Source organism: Pelophylax lessonae (assembly GCF_965119305.1).
Source record: "Pelophylax lessonae genome assembly, chromosome: 6".
Taxonomy (NCBI): domain Eukaryota; kingdom Metazoa; phylum Chordata; class Amphibia; order Anura; family Ranidae; genus Pelophylax; species Pelophylax lessonae.
Genome location: NC_138773.1, coordinates 219,482,667 through 219,496,318, shown reverse-complemented (window position 1 = coordinate 219,496,318; position 13,652 = coordinate 219,482,667).

Here is a 13,652-nt window from a genome sequence, read left to right as displayed (position 1 = left end):
TTTTGTTATTACAGACCAACCTGATGGCCCAAATAAAGCAAGCTTCTGCAAAGAATCTCTGTCTCCCTGAGGTGTCCCTGGTACCCAGAGATGGGTTATTATGGCTTGAAGACAAGATCTTTGTCCCTGAAGAGGTCCGAGTGACGGTTTTAGGGTTATGCCATGACCACCCTCTGGCGGGCCATTTTGGTACTCATAAGACCCTGGATCTATTACAACGAACATTTTGGTGGCCAGATCTGGAACAGAGTTGCAGGGAGTACGTGAAGTCTTGTACCGTCTGTACCCGTCTGTACCCGGAGCAAGTCTGTAAGAAACAAGGCGTGGGGCCTGCTCAGGCCACTACCAGTCCCTGACAGGCCTTGGAAGATGGTCGCCATGGACTTCATAGTGGAGCTTCCCCCCTCAGAGGGCTGTTCCGCCATTTTTGTGGTCGTTGATCGTCTATCTAAGATGGCCCATTTCTTGCCACTCAGGAATACGCCCACGGCCAAGGAGACTGCAAAAGTTTTTATTAAAGAGATCGTTAGGCTTCATGGGGTTCCTGCAAATATTGTTTCAGATAGAGGGGTCCAGTTTACCTCCCGCTTCTGGAAAGCCTTGTGCGACGCGTTGAAGATTGAGCTGTCCTTGTCTTCCGCCTACCATCCTCAGACTAATGGACAAACCGAAAGGACAAACCAGACGTTGCTAAACATTCTGCTACAGGGCAAGCTCCATTCTTCGCAAACTACGGTTTCCATCCGTCCTTCTTACCGGACGTTCCCGCTGAACCCACAGTTCCATCAGTACAGGATATCATTAGCTTCCTCAACCGCAATTGTAAACTGCTGCAGGATGCTATAATAAGGGCACAAGCAGCCTCTAAAAAGATTTTTGACAGGAAGAGGAGAGGGGAACTAATCCTTCAACCAGGTGACCAGGTATGGCTATCTACATGCAACCTCCGCCTAGCCTGTCCCTCAAAGAAATTGGCACCCAAGTTTATTGGACCCTTCCCGGTCAAGAGGAAACTCAACGAGGTCTCATATGAATTACACTTACCTGATTCTCTTAGAATTCATCCGGTGTTTCATGTCTCCTTGTTAAAACCTACAGTCCCTAACTCCTTCCCGGGCAGAAGCTCGGAACCACCCGAACCTGTGATTGTCGATGGGGAGGAAGAATATGAGGTGGAAGCTATTTTGGATTGCAGGAGGAGGAGAGGTCAATTACAGTTTCTCATAAAGTGGAAAGGTTACGGCCTGGAAGAAAATTCCTGGGAACCGGAACGGAATATCCATGCTAAAGAACTGATCTATGCTTTCTTTCGCAGTCACCCACAAAAAAAAAACCTATTGGGCACCCGGAGGTTGCCCTTAAGGGGGGGGCAATGTTAGGAACACTCCCTGTGTACACTGAAGTGCTGTCATGAATCTGCCAGTTAAGAGTTAACTTAGTGCAGACTAATTGCACTAATTGGCAAAAGGCTGGCCCATTTAAACACCACAGCAGCACTGAGCCATTGCTGTCTTGTCTGCAGCTTTACCTGTACTTCCTGATCCTGAACCTGCTGTTTCCTGTTGACTTCCTGATCGACCTCCCGGCTTGTCCACTACTTCGTCTGCTTGCTGCCCGCCCTGACCTTGGCTCGTTCCTGTGACCACTCTCCTGCCTTATCCTTGTCGGCTTATCTGCTTCTGATTCTGGACGTGTTCACCTCCTGGTGGGGCAACCCTGGGGACCGCGACCTGGTGTTAGCTTGCAGCGCAGTCTATCCCCACCACCAGGGGCTCTAGTGAAAACCAGCTAGCACTTAGACTCCGCACCTCAGACTAGCCCGTGTCTACCACCAGTGTGACCCGTCCGTGTTCCTGTTGTACCAGATCCCACGAGGCTACCTCTGCACGTCAGGCTCAGCCACCAGCACCATTACAGTAGTGCTCTAGTGGGTACAAAATGAGCTCGCTCAACTGCAAACAGCGAGGTAAAGGCTTCTTTGCCACAGAGCCCTAAGAGCCAGGTTTCTATTAACTCCATAGGCTCCCTGCCTTCCACTTTCCCAGGTAATCCCACAATGTGTATATTATTTCGTCTGAGCCTGTTCTCAATGTCATAAGCTTTATCTCTATTATCTTGAGCCAGGCAAGTGGTTGAATGGGTTCTGGTGAGCAGGGGGGAAGTTTGTCCTCAAGGTGACTTAGGTGGCTCTCAGCTGTTGTGGTCCTCTCTCTGAATTTTTGTAAGACTTGCCGCAGAAGAGAGACCTCCTCAGTTAGACCACCCAGTCTATCCTTCACCATGTTCACAGTGCATTTAATTACTGCCTGCCATATTCTGCTAAGTGTAGGCTGCTCTTCTCCCTCTAAAAAGGAATAAAATCCAGGGAAACAGGAGGATCTCTGAGTGTCTAGGAAATAATTTTCCTTATAATGGGAAGGTAAACACAATTAATTGGTAGTATATACCAGGAACCACAGGCAACCAAAGAAAAACTCTACAGAAAAGTTGGGGGGTAGAGGGGATAAAGATCCTCTCTAGAGGGTTGCAATAACTAGGCTCACTAATTGCTATATGGTGCATAAATAATTTTATTAGGTGATATCAAGTAACAAATAATGACAAACAATTTTAAGAAGCTGCCATTGCAGCGGATATAATGTGAAGGTAAAATCGCAGGACCCTATGGACCAGGAAAGGTATACTGCTTAATGAGCAGTATCCCTACCGTACCAAGTCCACCCTGTGGAAATAATCTTAGAGTAGTAAGATTATTTTAGAAGCTTGGGTGATCGATCTCTGAGGATCCTATTCACCTCTGCTAGGGTCTTGTCTTGGAGTATGCAGATATGCCTTTTAGAGTGCACTATACAGTATATATTGATTCTTGCATAGTTATACATAAATAGTCAAGTACATATTAACATCATGTGCATTTAATCATAGACATAGAGCTTCTTCCGACCTTTGAATGATAAGGAATGTTGCTGGTTTAAAATCCAGAAAGCAGTATGTGCAATAGATATATATTATTATTTAGTGAGGGATCAAAAAATGTCCCTTGAAAAAGGTGAATGTGTATTTATATCTCACATGCACGTGGGTTTAATCGTTGGAGCTCATTAGTAGAGAAATATAGGGATATTTGTAATCCGGATTGGTTATATCCGGAGGTATGACACTATGCAGCGGCTTGGGGTACCATGGAGTACTAGTGTTGTGGAGAAGTGGAGTAGGTTAAATATCTGTGGAGACTGAGGGGACTTCCTTTCTCTTTGCTGAGCAATATATAATTGGCTTCTTATAGAGCTTAATAGCTTGCTCGGCTGTACAGAGGGGCTCGTGGCACCCGGGACCAGGACACCTTAGTTGAGGGGAGTATATCCTTGTGGGTATGCATACAGGGGTCTCTGATTAGGGCTCAAGAGTGTAGAAATATTTAGGGGGTGGTGAGTGTTTTCATCCGCTCACCGTTACTCACCCACAGATGTCCGGTCAACCTGCCTCGGTGTCACTGAGATACGTTACCTCGTTTCCTTCGGGGCACCTCTAGATCCGTGTCATTATGTGATGCAGACAGCCTTGATCGTGTCTGATCTCCCGCTGTTTTATCTCCGGATTAAATTTCTTCGGTTACCGGGTTTTCTGAGGTCCGGGAGATTAAGGTGGGGGGAGGGATAGAAGAGAGGGGTTGGAGTCGTTGTCTCTTGCGTCTCTGGTACTCTCCTGGTTGCCGCGTGCATGTGCCGTACCTGTGTCCTTCATTCCATACGTGGTCGGATGTTCCTCGGTGGGGTGGGCGTGGCGCTGGCGTATGACGTTTACGCGTTTCGCGTGATGACGCACGCTTCTTCAGAACCTCTGCCAGCTTCTCTGAATCTGTCTTGTTAGCACTATCTGGGGGAGGAGCCCTGTTTCTGCACCTCTAACAGCTTCTTAGTGTAATACATGATATTCCCTGGGTTGTCTCTTCCTGCAGGGCATGATGATGACCTACCCGCTCTGGTGCCTAAATCCCTGGACTTCTCCATGCTTCGTGATGTCCTCTGAGGCAAGGCTGCAGCCGCGCCATTTTCAGCTTCCCCTGCTGCCGCTTGTTCCTTGTTTCTGTGGGTCATTTTAAGTCAAACCCAGGTACCACGGACTCCAGATGATCTGCTGAATCAAATTATACCAGACTTGTACTGCTAGACTGCCAGTGAGAGGAGAATGAAAGGCAGCTCTGTAGCTGGCCAGCTAAAACCTGTCCTAGGTTGCTAATATGACCTACATGCATATACAGCTAGACCTGCTAATAATCTTAATACAGTGCATATGTTTATATGTGAGAGACAAAAGCAGAGTTATTTACTGTGATTTCATGTTTGGATTTCACATAACAGTTGCATATTGTGTTCACAGAAGCAAAGAGAAAATATGCCTGTAAGATTAATTTATATGCCTGTAAGGTAAGCTCAGACACAGCAGAATTTAAACCAGAAAGCACAGAGTTAAACTTTATTACCCATAAGGAGTTTGTGGCCAATCACAGCCAATCTCACACTCAGCAAGAGTCTTGGCCAATCACAGCCAGCCTTACACTCATTTTGTCTGGAAAAGTTCCATGCTCACAGCCAGCATTCTCATTCCACCAGAGAAAGGACATCTGTACAGACACAGATCCAGAGTCAGTTTTATGGAAGCAAGTGGCCAAAAATAAAAACAGTTATATATGTTCCTATTGTTAGTAATGTGATTAGAGCCGTATACTGAACTAGTTATGTGTTCACTTGTAGTTCCACCAAATACGCAAACGAACACGAACTCAAACAAGCAAACAAACAAACTTCAAACATTATAGCAAACAGCAATAGAGAAGAAAGACTATAGATTAAGCATCAGATATACCTCTCAGAGAGATCATAAAGTGTCTAAAGTATTTAAAGTGAAAGTAAAGATACTGAAGAGAGAAATATATCCACCATTTTGTTATACTTTATGCAGCACATGTTTGTACATGGACTGTCTGCTGCAAAAGTGTCAGTGCTATATATGAAGAAAAGTTGAAGTTAATAAAGAAGATATCTTAAGCGTTTGGTGTGCTCTTTAAACCTACTGCTTTCCATAGAACGGTATTAGAGGAATTTATAAAGTAACAGACAGTCTGGTTAGACTGAAGTCAGAGAAATCAAGTTCTTCTAATGCCACAGTGCATAAGGCACTTCATAGTGCTGCGCCTGCCACAAGCTCCGTGATTTAGCTTTGCTCACATGCCCAGTCTGGCCACGTGCCGCCCCCCATTTAAAAACTTTAAATCACAAACATGGGAGGAGTTCTCAATACCTTCATACGTTTAATTTAGGCATTTGGTAAACGAATATTTGTAGCCACCGATAAGCAGGGATGTCTTCCCAAATTTAGTTAGGTATAATTAATCAGTTCGCATTTTGAAACCTTTCCTGGCTCAGTATTATTGAGCCTGGCTGTTGGTTCTCCTTGCTGCCAGTAGGTGCCACAGGCACCTCAGGCAATAGAGTGAGAATACAAAGTGGGCTTACATTATGAATATTTAGATTCATTCTCAGCCAACCACTTGGAGTTTTATTACCAGTGGTGCATGATAGTTAAGGGTATAAATATTTAGGGTGACCTTCGACTGGGGAGGAGTGTTGTAGAGAGTTGCTGTATCTTGAGACCTACTGCCTGGAGAGGCCTAGTATTTAGGCCTGTAGCTGGTCCTGCCTGTATAAAGAGCAGCTTGTCTCCAGAATGAATCTCAGGGAAGAATCCAGCTAGAGGTTTTTGTAAGTCTGCTGAAGCTGAAACCTTGTGGGACGGAACTGGTCGACTCATCTTGGATAAAAAAATATATCTACTCACTCTATTGCTATGTTGCTGAAAAAACACAGAAGTTCAGGTACCAGCTTGAAGACTCTTTCACCTGTAAAGCAGAGCGTGGGGTCTTGGACTCTGCATGAGGTTCTAAACATCTGAAACCCTTTCCCTCTTTCTTGTGATGGAGTTGGAATAATTTCCATCTTCAATTATCAAAGTGACTGGCACCCAATGTTTGTAAATCCCAATCACATGTCAAGGACCTTGGGTAAATGTAGTCCACCCTGTCTCCTGGGGGTAACTCACACATCTAAGGGGGTCAAGAGGTTGCTACATATTTAAATTAGGATGCCTTGTGCTCTTTTTCAATGATATGTCTGGCTACAGAAGAGAATAGTTACAGGATAAGAATCTTTCATTCAGTCCTTGTGTTGTATCTCTAGTGAAATGATGGCCACATGGACATCTAAGCATAAAGCCAAAATATTTGTTTTGTTTTGTAAAAAGTCAGGAAGGATTAGAACTTCCCCCACTGGGGAGAATCAGCTTTTTATTTTTTTCAGGTAACCATGTCAGGAGGTCAAAAAGTGATCAGAAATTTTTTAGATATCAGAGAGACAGGAGATGAGAGGAAATCATCTAGCTGGGATAGCTTTTTAGTGTCAGTGTCCCTAATGGAGGATTTCCTCACACAGTGGAAAGATTTTTCCTCACTTTCTGTTGAATCTACAGAACAGAACAGAAAGTGGAACCCAAAAAATATTTTGGCTTTATATATATTTTAACCACCTCAATTTTCAGATTTCAGTACTTTCACACTTTGAATTCTAATATAAACACTTTATGCATGCAAAATTGTATCCAAATGACATTTTTATCATGATTTTGAGACATATAGAGTATTCTTTTGGTGGTATTTAATCTTTTTTCATAAGTGCCGGTTCACACTAATGTGGCACGACTTTGGGGGCGACCTGTGAAGTCTCGTGCACCGCGACTTCGGCGCGACTTGCACAGACTTCATATAATGAATGTCAATGCAAGTCGCTCCGATGTAGTACAGGAACTATTTTCTAAGTCGGAGTGACTTGAGTCGCTCCTATTAGAATGGTTCCCATAGCTCTGCATGGACCCCGACTTGTCAGTCGCCTGACAAGACGCGGTAGTGTGAATGGGCACTAAATGTAGGTCAAATTGTATTCTGCTACATTTATTTGGTAAAAATACCCCACGTCAGTGTATATTATTTAGTCTTTGTGAAAGTTATAGACTATACATTCTGTGGTATAGCGTATATATCTGAAAATTAACCAATCTTGCTGTACTGACAGCCTATGTAATTTCTTGAGGCCCTAAAGTGCCAGGACAGTACAAATTAGTGATCGACCGATATAGTTTTTTTTAATGCCGATACTGATACCGATATTTTGGTCATCGGATATTGGTATCGCCCGATATCAGCTGATATTTTCGGACATGTAAAAAATATATATTTTTTTCTGAAGGTACTCTTTGTGGAGGGATCTGGGGGTCTAAAAGACCCCAAACCCCTCCTCGGCACTGAAAAGCAGACATGGGAGTAAGTCACACATGTGCAAGTCACAAGCAAGTCTCAAGTCTTAACCTTCAAGTCTCAAGCAAGTCCAAAGTTACTGTGGCGAAAAGCAAGCAAGTCAAGTCGAGTCGCTGCTAGAAGTCAAGCAAGTCAAGTCAAGTCATTTATTTTGGTCAAGTCACAAATCAAGTGAAAATACCGATCTACCCCAATCTACCTTTAGATTTCAATATTTTTATTGATTTTAGGAAAAAAGAGAAACACTCATGGTATAAACAGGCAATAATTACCATGGGAAGTAGCATACAATTAGCAATATGTAACAAAGTCAAGAGAGGAAAGCAGAAATATGGCAAACTGAACAAAAAAAACCCAAATATAGTTGGTCAGTGGCTCTTGTCGTGGGCTGGAGCCGGACGAGCCGGACCGGGCCCTGCCCCGCTCCCTCCAGCGCCCCCAAGGGAACACACTGCGCCTCGAGGGAGGAAGCGAACACCCTGTCTCCAACCCACTAGACCGTTTATATATATAGAAAAGCTGCTCATCTGAAATAGATGGCGCCAAATCCCAGACCAGGTAAGTTCTATAGTAGCCACAACGAGTGGTAGCAAAAGGCAATAACAGCCCTAGGTACTGTAATCACATCAACCTAAGTCACGGTGTGGTAGAAAACGAAAGAGACACAAAAGAAGGAGAAACAAGGGAAAGGTTGAGATGTAGTAGAAGAAAAGAAAGAGCAAGAGATAGAAAGTTGGTGTCCAGGCCCACAGAAGGAGGGCTCAGGTAGCCCACACAGGCCACCCAGTCCCCCCATTAGGGGGGGTGATCCCCTTTATCCAGAACCCGCCAGGTATCGCACCCAGGGGTCCCAAGTATTTTCAAAGAGGCGTAGTTTATCCTGGAGGATGGCCACCATCTTCTCGTTGATCATAATCCAGGTCAGCTTAGCCTTAAGCAACTCGAATGGCACCACTGGACATCTCCAGGAGCGGGCTATAACTATTTTGGCTGCGGTAAAAATGAATGTCACCAGGCGTTTCATATGTTTTGAGGTATTCTCGATTGGTTTACCGAGAAGCGCCTGGAGGGGCGATTTGACCAGGTTAATGAGGGTGAGAGAGTATATAAAATTATAGGCTCTTATCCAGAACCGTCTGACCTTAGGACATGTCCACCATATATGTAGGACTGTGCCCCGCTGTCCACACCCCCTAAAGCAGTGGTCCTCAACCCAGGGCCCACTAACAGGCCAGATTTGCAAGATAACTGAAATACATCCCAGGTGATATCATTTGCTGCTCAGTAATTGCAGTACTCTAGTCTGCATCTCCTCAAGGTAATACTTAAAATCTGGCCTGTTAGTGGGCCCTGAGGACCGGAGTTGAGGACCACTGCCCTAAAGCATTGCGGGGAGGCCTCTCGGACTGCTGCAGCCAATCTGACCAGGACCATGTACCACCTCAAGAACACTTTGTAGTTGGCCTCTATTAGTGACGTGTTAACCAAAGATTTTGAGTTAAATTGTGCCAACGTTCAGCTCTCTCAAGTTCCTCCCCCAGGTCCCTCTCCCAACATATCATGGAAGGCAACTTGAGTTCATCATCGTGTAGGATAGTGACTGTATATCGAGGAGATATATCCTGTGTTTATCTATCATGTTGCAGAGACGTTCCATTGGAGGGGAAGTAGTGATATCACAACGGCGTTTCACAGAGTCCACATAGTGCAATTTTCACCTTTAAATCAGTTAAAAGTCAGTGGTCAGGAAAGATTTTGTTTTATTTTCAAAATTAACAAAACTGCTTAGTGCTTTTTTCTTGGCATATTAAAGAAACACTTTGAATGCCCAAACAGCTCAATATCCTTCGTCCGGTCATATTTCAACATTACAGTAAAAACATGTTACGTATTTCCATTATTAAACAGCCAGTGTCCTAAAAATTAGAACACACTGAGGTGTTTTAAGTGACTGTGGTGTCAGAAACATAACAGGCACATTCATTTTGCTTTAACACTTCTTGAGAAAATGCAAATATTTAATAACTTAAAAAAGTAAAGTCATTTCGAGTCATATGTCTCAAGTCAAAGTCAAGTATCAAGTCATGAATGCCAAGTCAAAGTCAAGTCGAGTGTTTTATTAATTTTAGTCAAGCAAATCTCAAGTCCTCAAACTGGTGACTTAAGTCTGACTTAAGTCAAGCCATGTGACTCAAGTCCCCCACCTCTGCTGAAAAGCATTCAAAACGCCAACTTTGGCTGTTTTGAATGCTGTCGGATTTTTTAATTTGGCGCCAAGTACCCGGTAGTGATGTAATGACATTACTTCCGGGTTTTTTACATAGAGACCGACACATGCGCTCTTGCGACAGGGATACCGGCTTTCACGGGCACACATCTTCATTCTACACCAGGTCTTCTCTTTGGTGGCGGCAGTGGAGGTAGGATGCCCGGGTCTCCCGGTGGGACGGGAGACCCGGGTGAGCCGTGGAAGGCGGCGGGAGGGGGGACATCCCCTCTCGCTCCTTGTAATGACAGCCGAGCGGCTTCTCAGCCGCATCGGTTGTCATTACAAGTCGGCCAACCGTCGGCTATGGACATCGGTACCAGGGTGATGCCTCTAGCTGCAGGCATCACCCCTGGACATTCACTTTCCCGAAATATCGGCAATATCGGTAACCTCAGGGGCCGATTTCGATATATCTGGGAAAGTGCATATCGGCCCCCGATATATATCGGTTTTGCTGATAATCGGTCGATCTCTAGTACAAATACCCCCCAAACTACCCTTTTTTGAAAGTAGACAGTCCAAGGTACTTAGTAAGAGGTATGAGTGTTTAGAAGTTTAATTTTTATTTTTTTACAATTACTTGGAAAATGAAGAAAACTATATATAATATTTTTTTTACTATTTTTTTTTTAACATCAGCACCCAAAGCACCCCCACCTCCACTCCAACCCCCACCCCCACCCCCATGTTGAGGGCATGTGGCCTGGTATGGTTCAGGAGGGGGCGCTTGCTCATCCCCTCCCTTTCCTTACCTGCCAGGCTGCATGCTCAGATAAGGGCCTAGTATGGATTTTGGGGGGATCCCACGGCATTTATTTATTTTTTTAATTTTGGCGCGGGATTCTGCTCCAAATCCATACCAGACCTGAAGGGTCTGGTACAGTTTTGGGGGGGGGGATCCCATGCTGTTTTTTTCCTGATTTTTCTTTTGCCAGCAACTCATCGGTTGTTGTGTTGTTGTCCCACTTCTTAGCAACCAGCTATATAAAGTGTGTTTAAAGAGAAAAAAAAAAAACGCAAAATGCATGAATTCTGCATGCAAAAATGCATCAAAAACGCAAGTTTAAAAACGCAAATTGTACCACAAAATGCAACTGAAAACAGCAAACAGCATCAACCGCATCTGCTTAAATGTGAACCTAGACTAAACAAATTCAAGCCAAACTCCTTTAACACTTTAAAATCAATTACTGTAACAATTTTTTTTTTCTTTTGGGATAAAGGTTTTACATAAATAATCACAAGCTGACCGTTGTAAGCACCCCTGTTAGTAGTAAATGGTTTGCCTCAACCTTTTAACTGTTACATCTGCAGGACAGCTTATTCTGTTGAAAAACAGACTTAATGGCTAGATCACTAGAAAAAAAAGAAAAGAAAAGAAAGCCTAAAAGAACAGCCACCACATTGAGAATTGGTAAGCTGTAATATTATAAATGTTTGCTTTTTGGGTTTATTACTGGTTTATGATACAATGCTGCAATGTAGAAAAAACGATTTGACCTGGATTTATGTATCTTTATGTGGTTGGTTTTACTTTTGAACACTTTATCAGACGCATACATGCGCACATACATATATATACTCTTGTATTTTATTTATAGCCTCTTTATCTGAGGAAACATTTAGTGGTCTTTAATGGTTTGTCTGTCATCTCCTGAAATACAAACAGAGCTACATTCAGAATCAGTTTAGAAAAGGTTGGGCCTATATCCAACAAGCAGGAGTGTGGGCAGAGTGCACAGTTTAGTGTTATCTTTAATCACTGGAGGAGGAAGAAATACATTCTGAAAGTAGACAAAATCAGTCAAAATATATTTTCACAATAAATATGCTTGTTCCTGTGTAAAATGTCATAGAGGAAAACAGTTGTAGTGTTGTGGAGAGACATACTTGTGGTTACAGATGCAAAGGCATTTCAATGTCAGGCACACTAAGATGAATTAAACCTGCAAGTAATATTCAGTCATAAAGGCTAAGATGTGACAGAGGTGTGTTGTAGGAATGAAGCATCCATTATTAAAATATTAAAGGACACCTGTACTAGGGAAATACAGTGCCACCATATATTCTAAGTGCAGAAGCCCATGGACAATTTTTTTTTCTTAATCCCGCTCTGTTGTTAGTGGCAGTGACCAGCTGGGCAGCGGTCCTGGCATTTCTAGTCAAGGGAGGGGGCTGATCACTTATGTCACTGATCTGATGCGACTGTCTTTGGCTCTAGTGCGCTCCCTGATCTTCTGAAGATCCTGGTGCAATAAAGAAACCTCCTACCTCTAAAAGGTTTCTTTACCACTTTAAGACTGGAAAATTTTCCTGCTAAATGACCAGGCCCTATTTTGCAATTCGGCACTGCGTTATTTTAACGGACAATTGCGCGGTCGTGTACCCAAATAAAATTGACGTCCTTTTTTCCCCACAAATACAGCTTTCTTTTGGTGGTGTTTGATCACCTGTGCGATTTTTATTTTTTGCACTATAAACAAAAAAAGGCCAACAATTTTGAAAAAAAAAAAAAACAATATTTTTCATATTCTGCTATATAGTATTCCCCCCAAAATAAATGTAAAAATTAAATTTTTTTAACATTTTAGGCCAATTTGTTTTCTGCTACATATTTTTGGTAAAAAAAAAATCACAATAAGCGTATTTTGATTGGTTTGCGCAAAAGTTATTGCGTCTACTAACTAAGGGAAAGATTTATGTCATTTTTATTGTTTTTTTTTTTTTTTACTAGTAATGGCGGCGATATGCGATTTTTTTTGCGGGACTGCGACATTACCGCAGACAGATCGGAATTCTAACTAACATTTTTGACACTTTTGGGGGTACCAGTGACCAGTGGTGTATTTAGGTTTTGTGCTGCCCTAGGCCTGACTAAACTTGTGCAGCCCCTAATTTAAATACGACCCACCTCTTCCTGTAAAGGCCACACCCCTTCCTGTTTATGACCCGCCCTGTCATCTGTAAACCACAGACCACAACCAGTCTATCAGTGCCCATCAGTCCAGCCTCATCAGTGCCGTCTTATTAGTGCCCATCAGTGCAGCCTCATTACTGCCCATTAGTGCAGCCTCATGAGTGCGGCCTCATCATTACAGCCCGATCAGTGGCCACCAGTGCAGCCTATCAGTGCCCATCAGTGCAGCTTATCAGTGCCACCTCATCAGAGGCCATCAGTGAAGCCTATTAGTGCCCATCAGTACCAGCAGGTAGCAGTGTGACCGCTTTATGGGGGTGCCAGACTGATTTGCCCCATAGGACTGGCACTATATTAAAAGTATAGTGCAAGCCGGTGGGGACCCTTTTCATGCAGGAGCCAGGAGAAGGCTGTTTTGTTTTCCATGTGGGGTGCAGCTTTTTAGCTGCCCCCCTGCAAAGTGCTGCCCTAGGCCTGGGCCTTGTTGGCCTAGGCCAAGATACAGCACTGCCAGTGACATTACTACAGTAGTCAGTGCTAACAATATGCACTGTTACTGTAATATTGTCATTGGCAGGAAAGTGGTTAACAGTATTTGTGATCAAGGGGTTGAATGTGACCCTAGGGGAGTGATTCTAACTGTGGGGGGGTTGGGCTTGTGAGATGACCATAGAGACATGTGATCCTATATAGCAGGATCACATAGTCTCTGTGATCATCTCAGGGAGAAGGACGGACGGCTGTGTTTACATCAGCCATCCATCCTTCTCTGTCAGCGGGGGGAGATCGCCAGTGTCAGGCGGCAATCAGAGCCACCTGACACCCGCACTGGCTTCCCCGCTGACTATCGGGGGTGGGAGCGCGCCGGCGGCATCGTGCGCTTGCCCCTTAGCCTCCTGAGAGCGAGCGACGTAGAGCTACGTCTCTTTGCCCAGGAGCGGCTGCCTGCCGCAGTAAATCTGCGGCGTGCGTGGAGGGTGCGATTCTCAGAGCCTAGCTAGTTGGTTTTGCCAACGTCCCGTGTGTATATATGTTTAGGAGGGTTGGGTGCCTCAAGCCAAAGTCACCATATCACCTTGTCACAAAATTCCAAACTTATT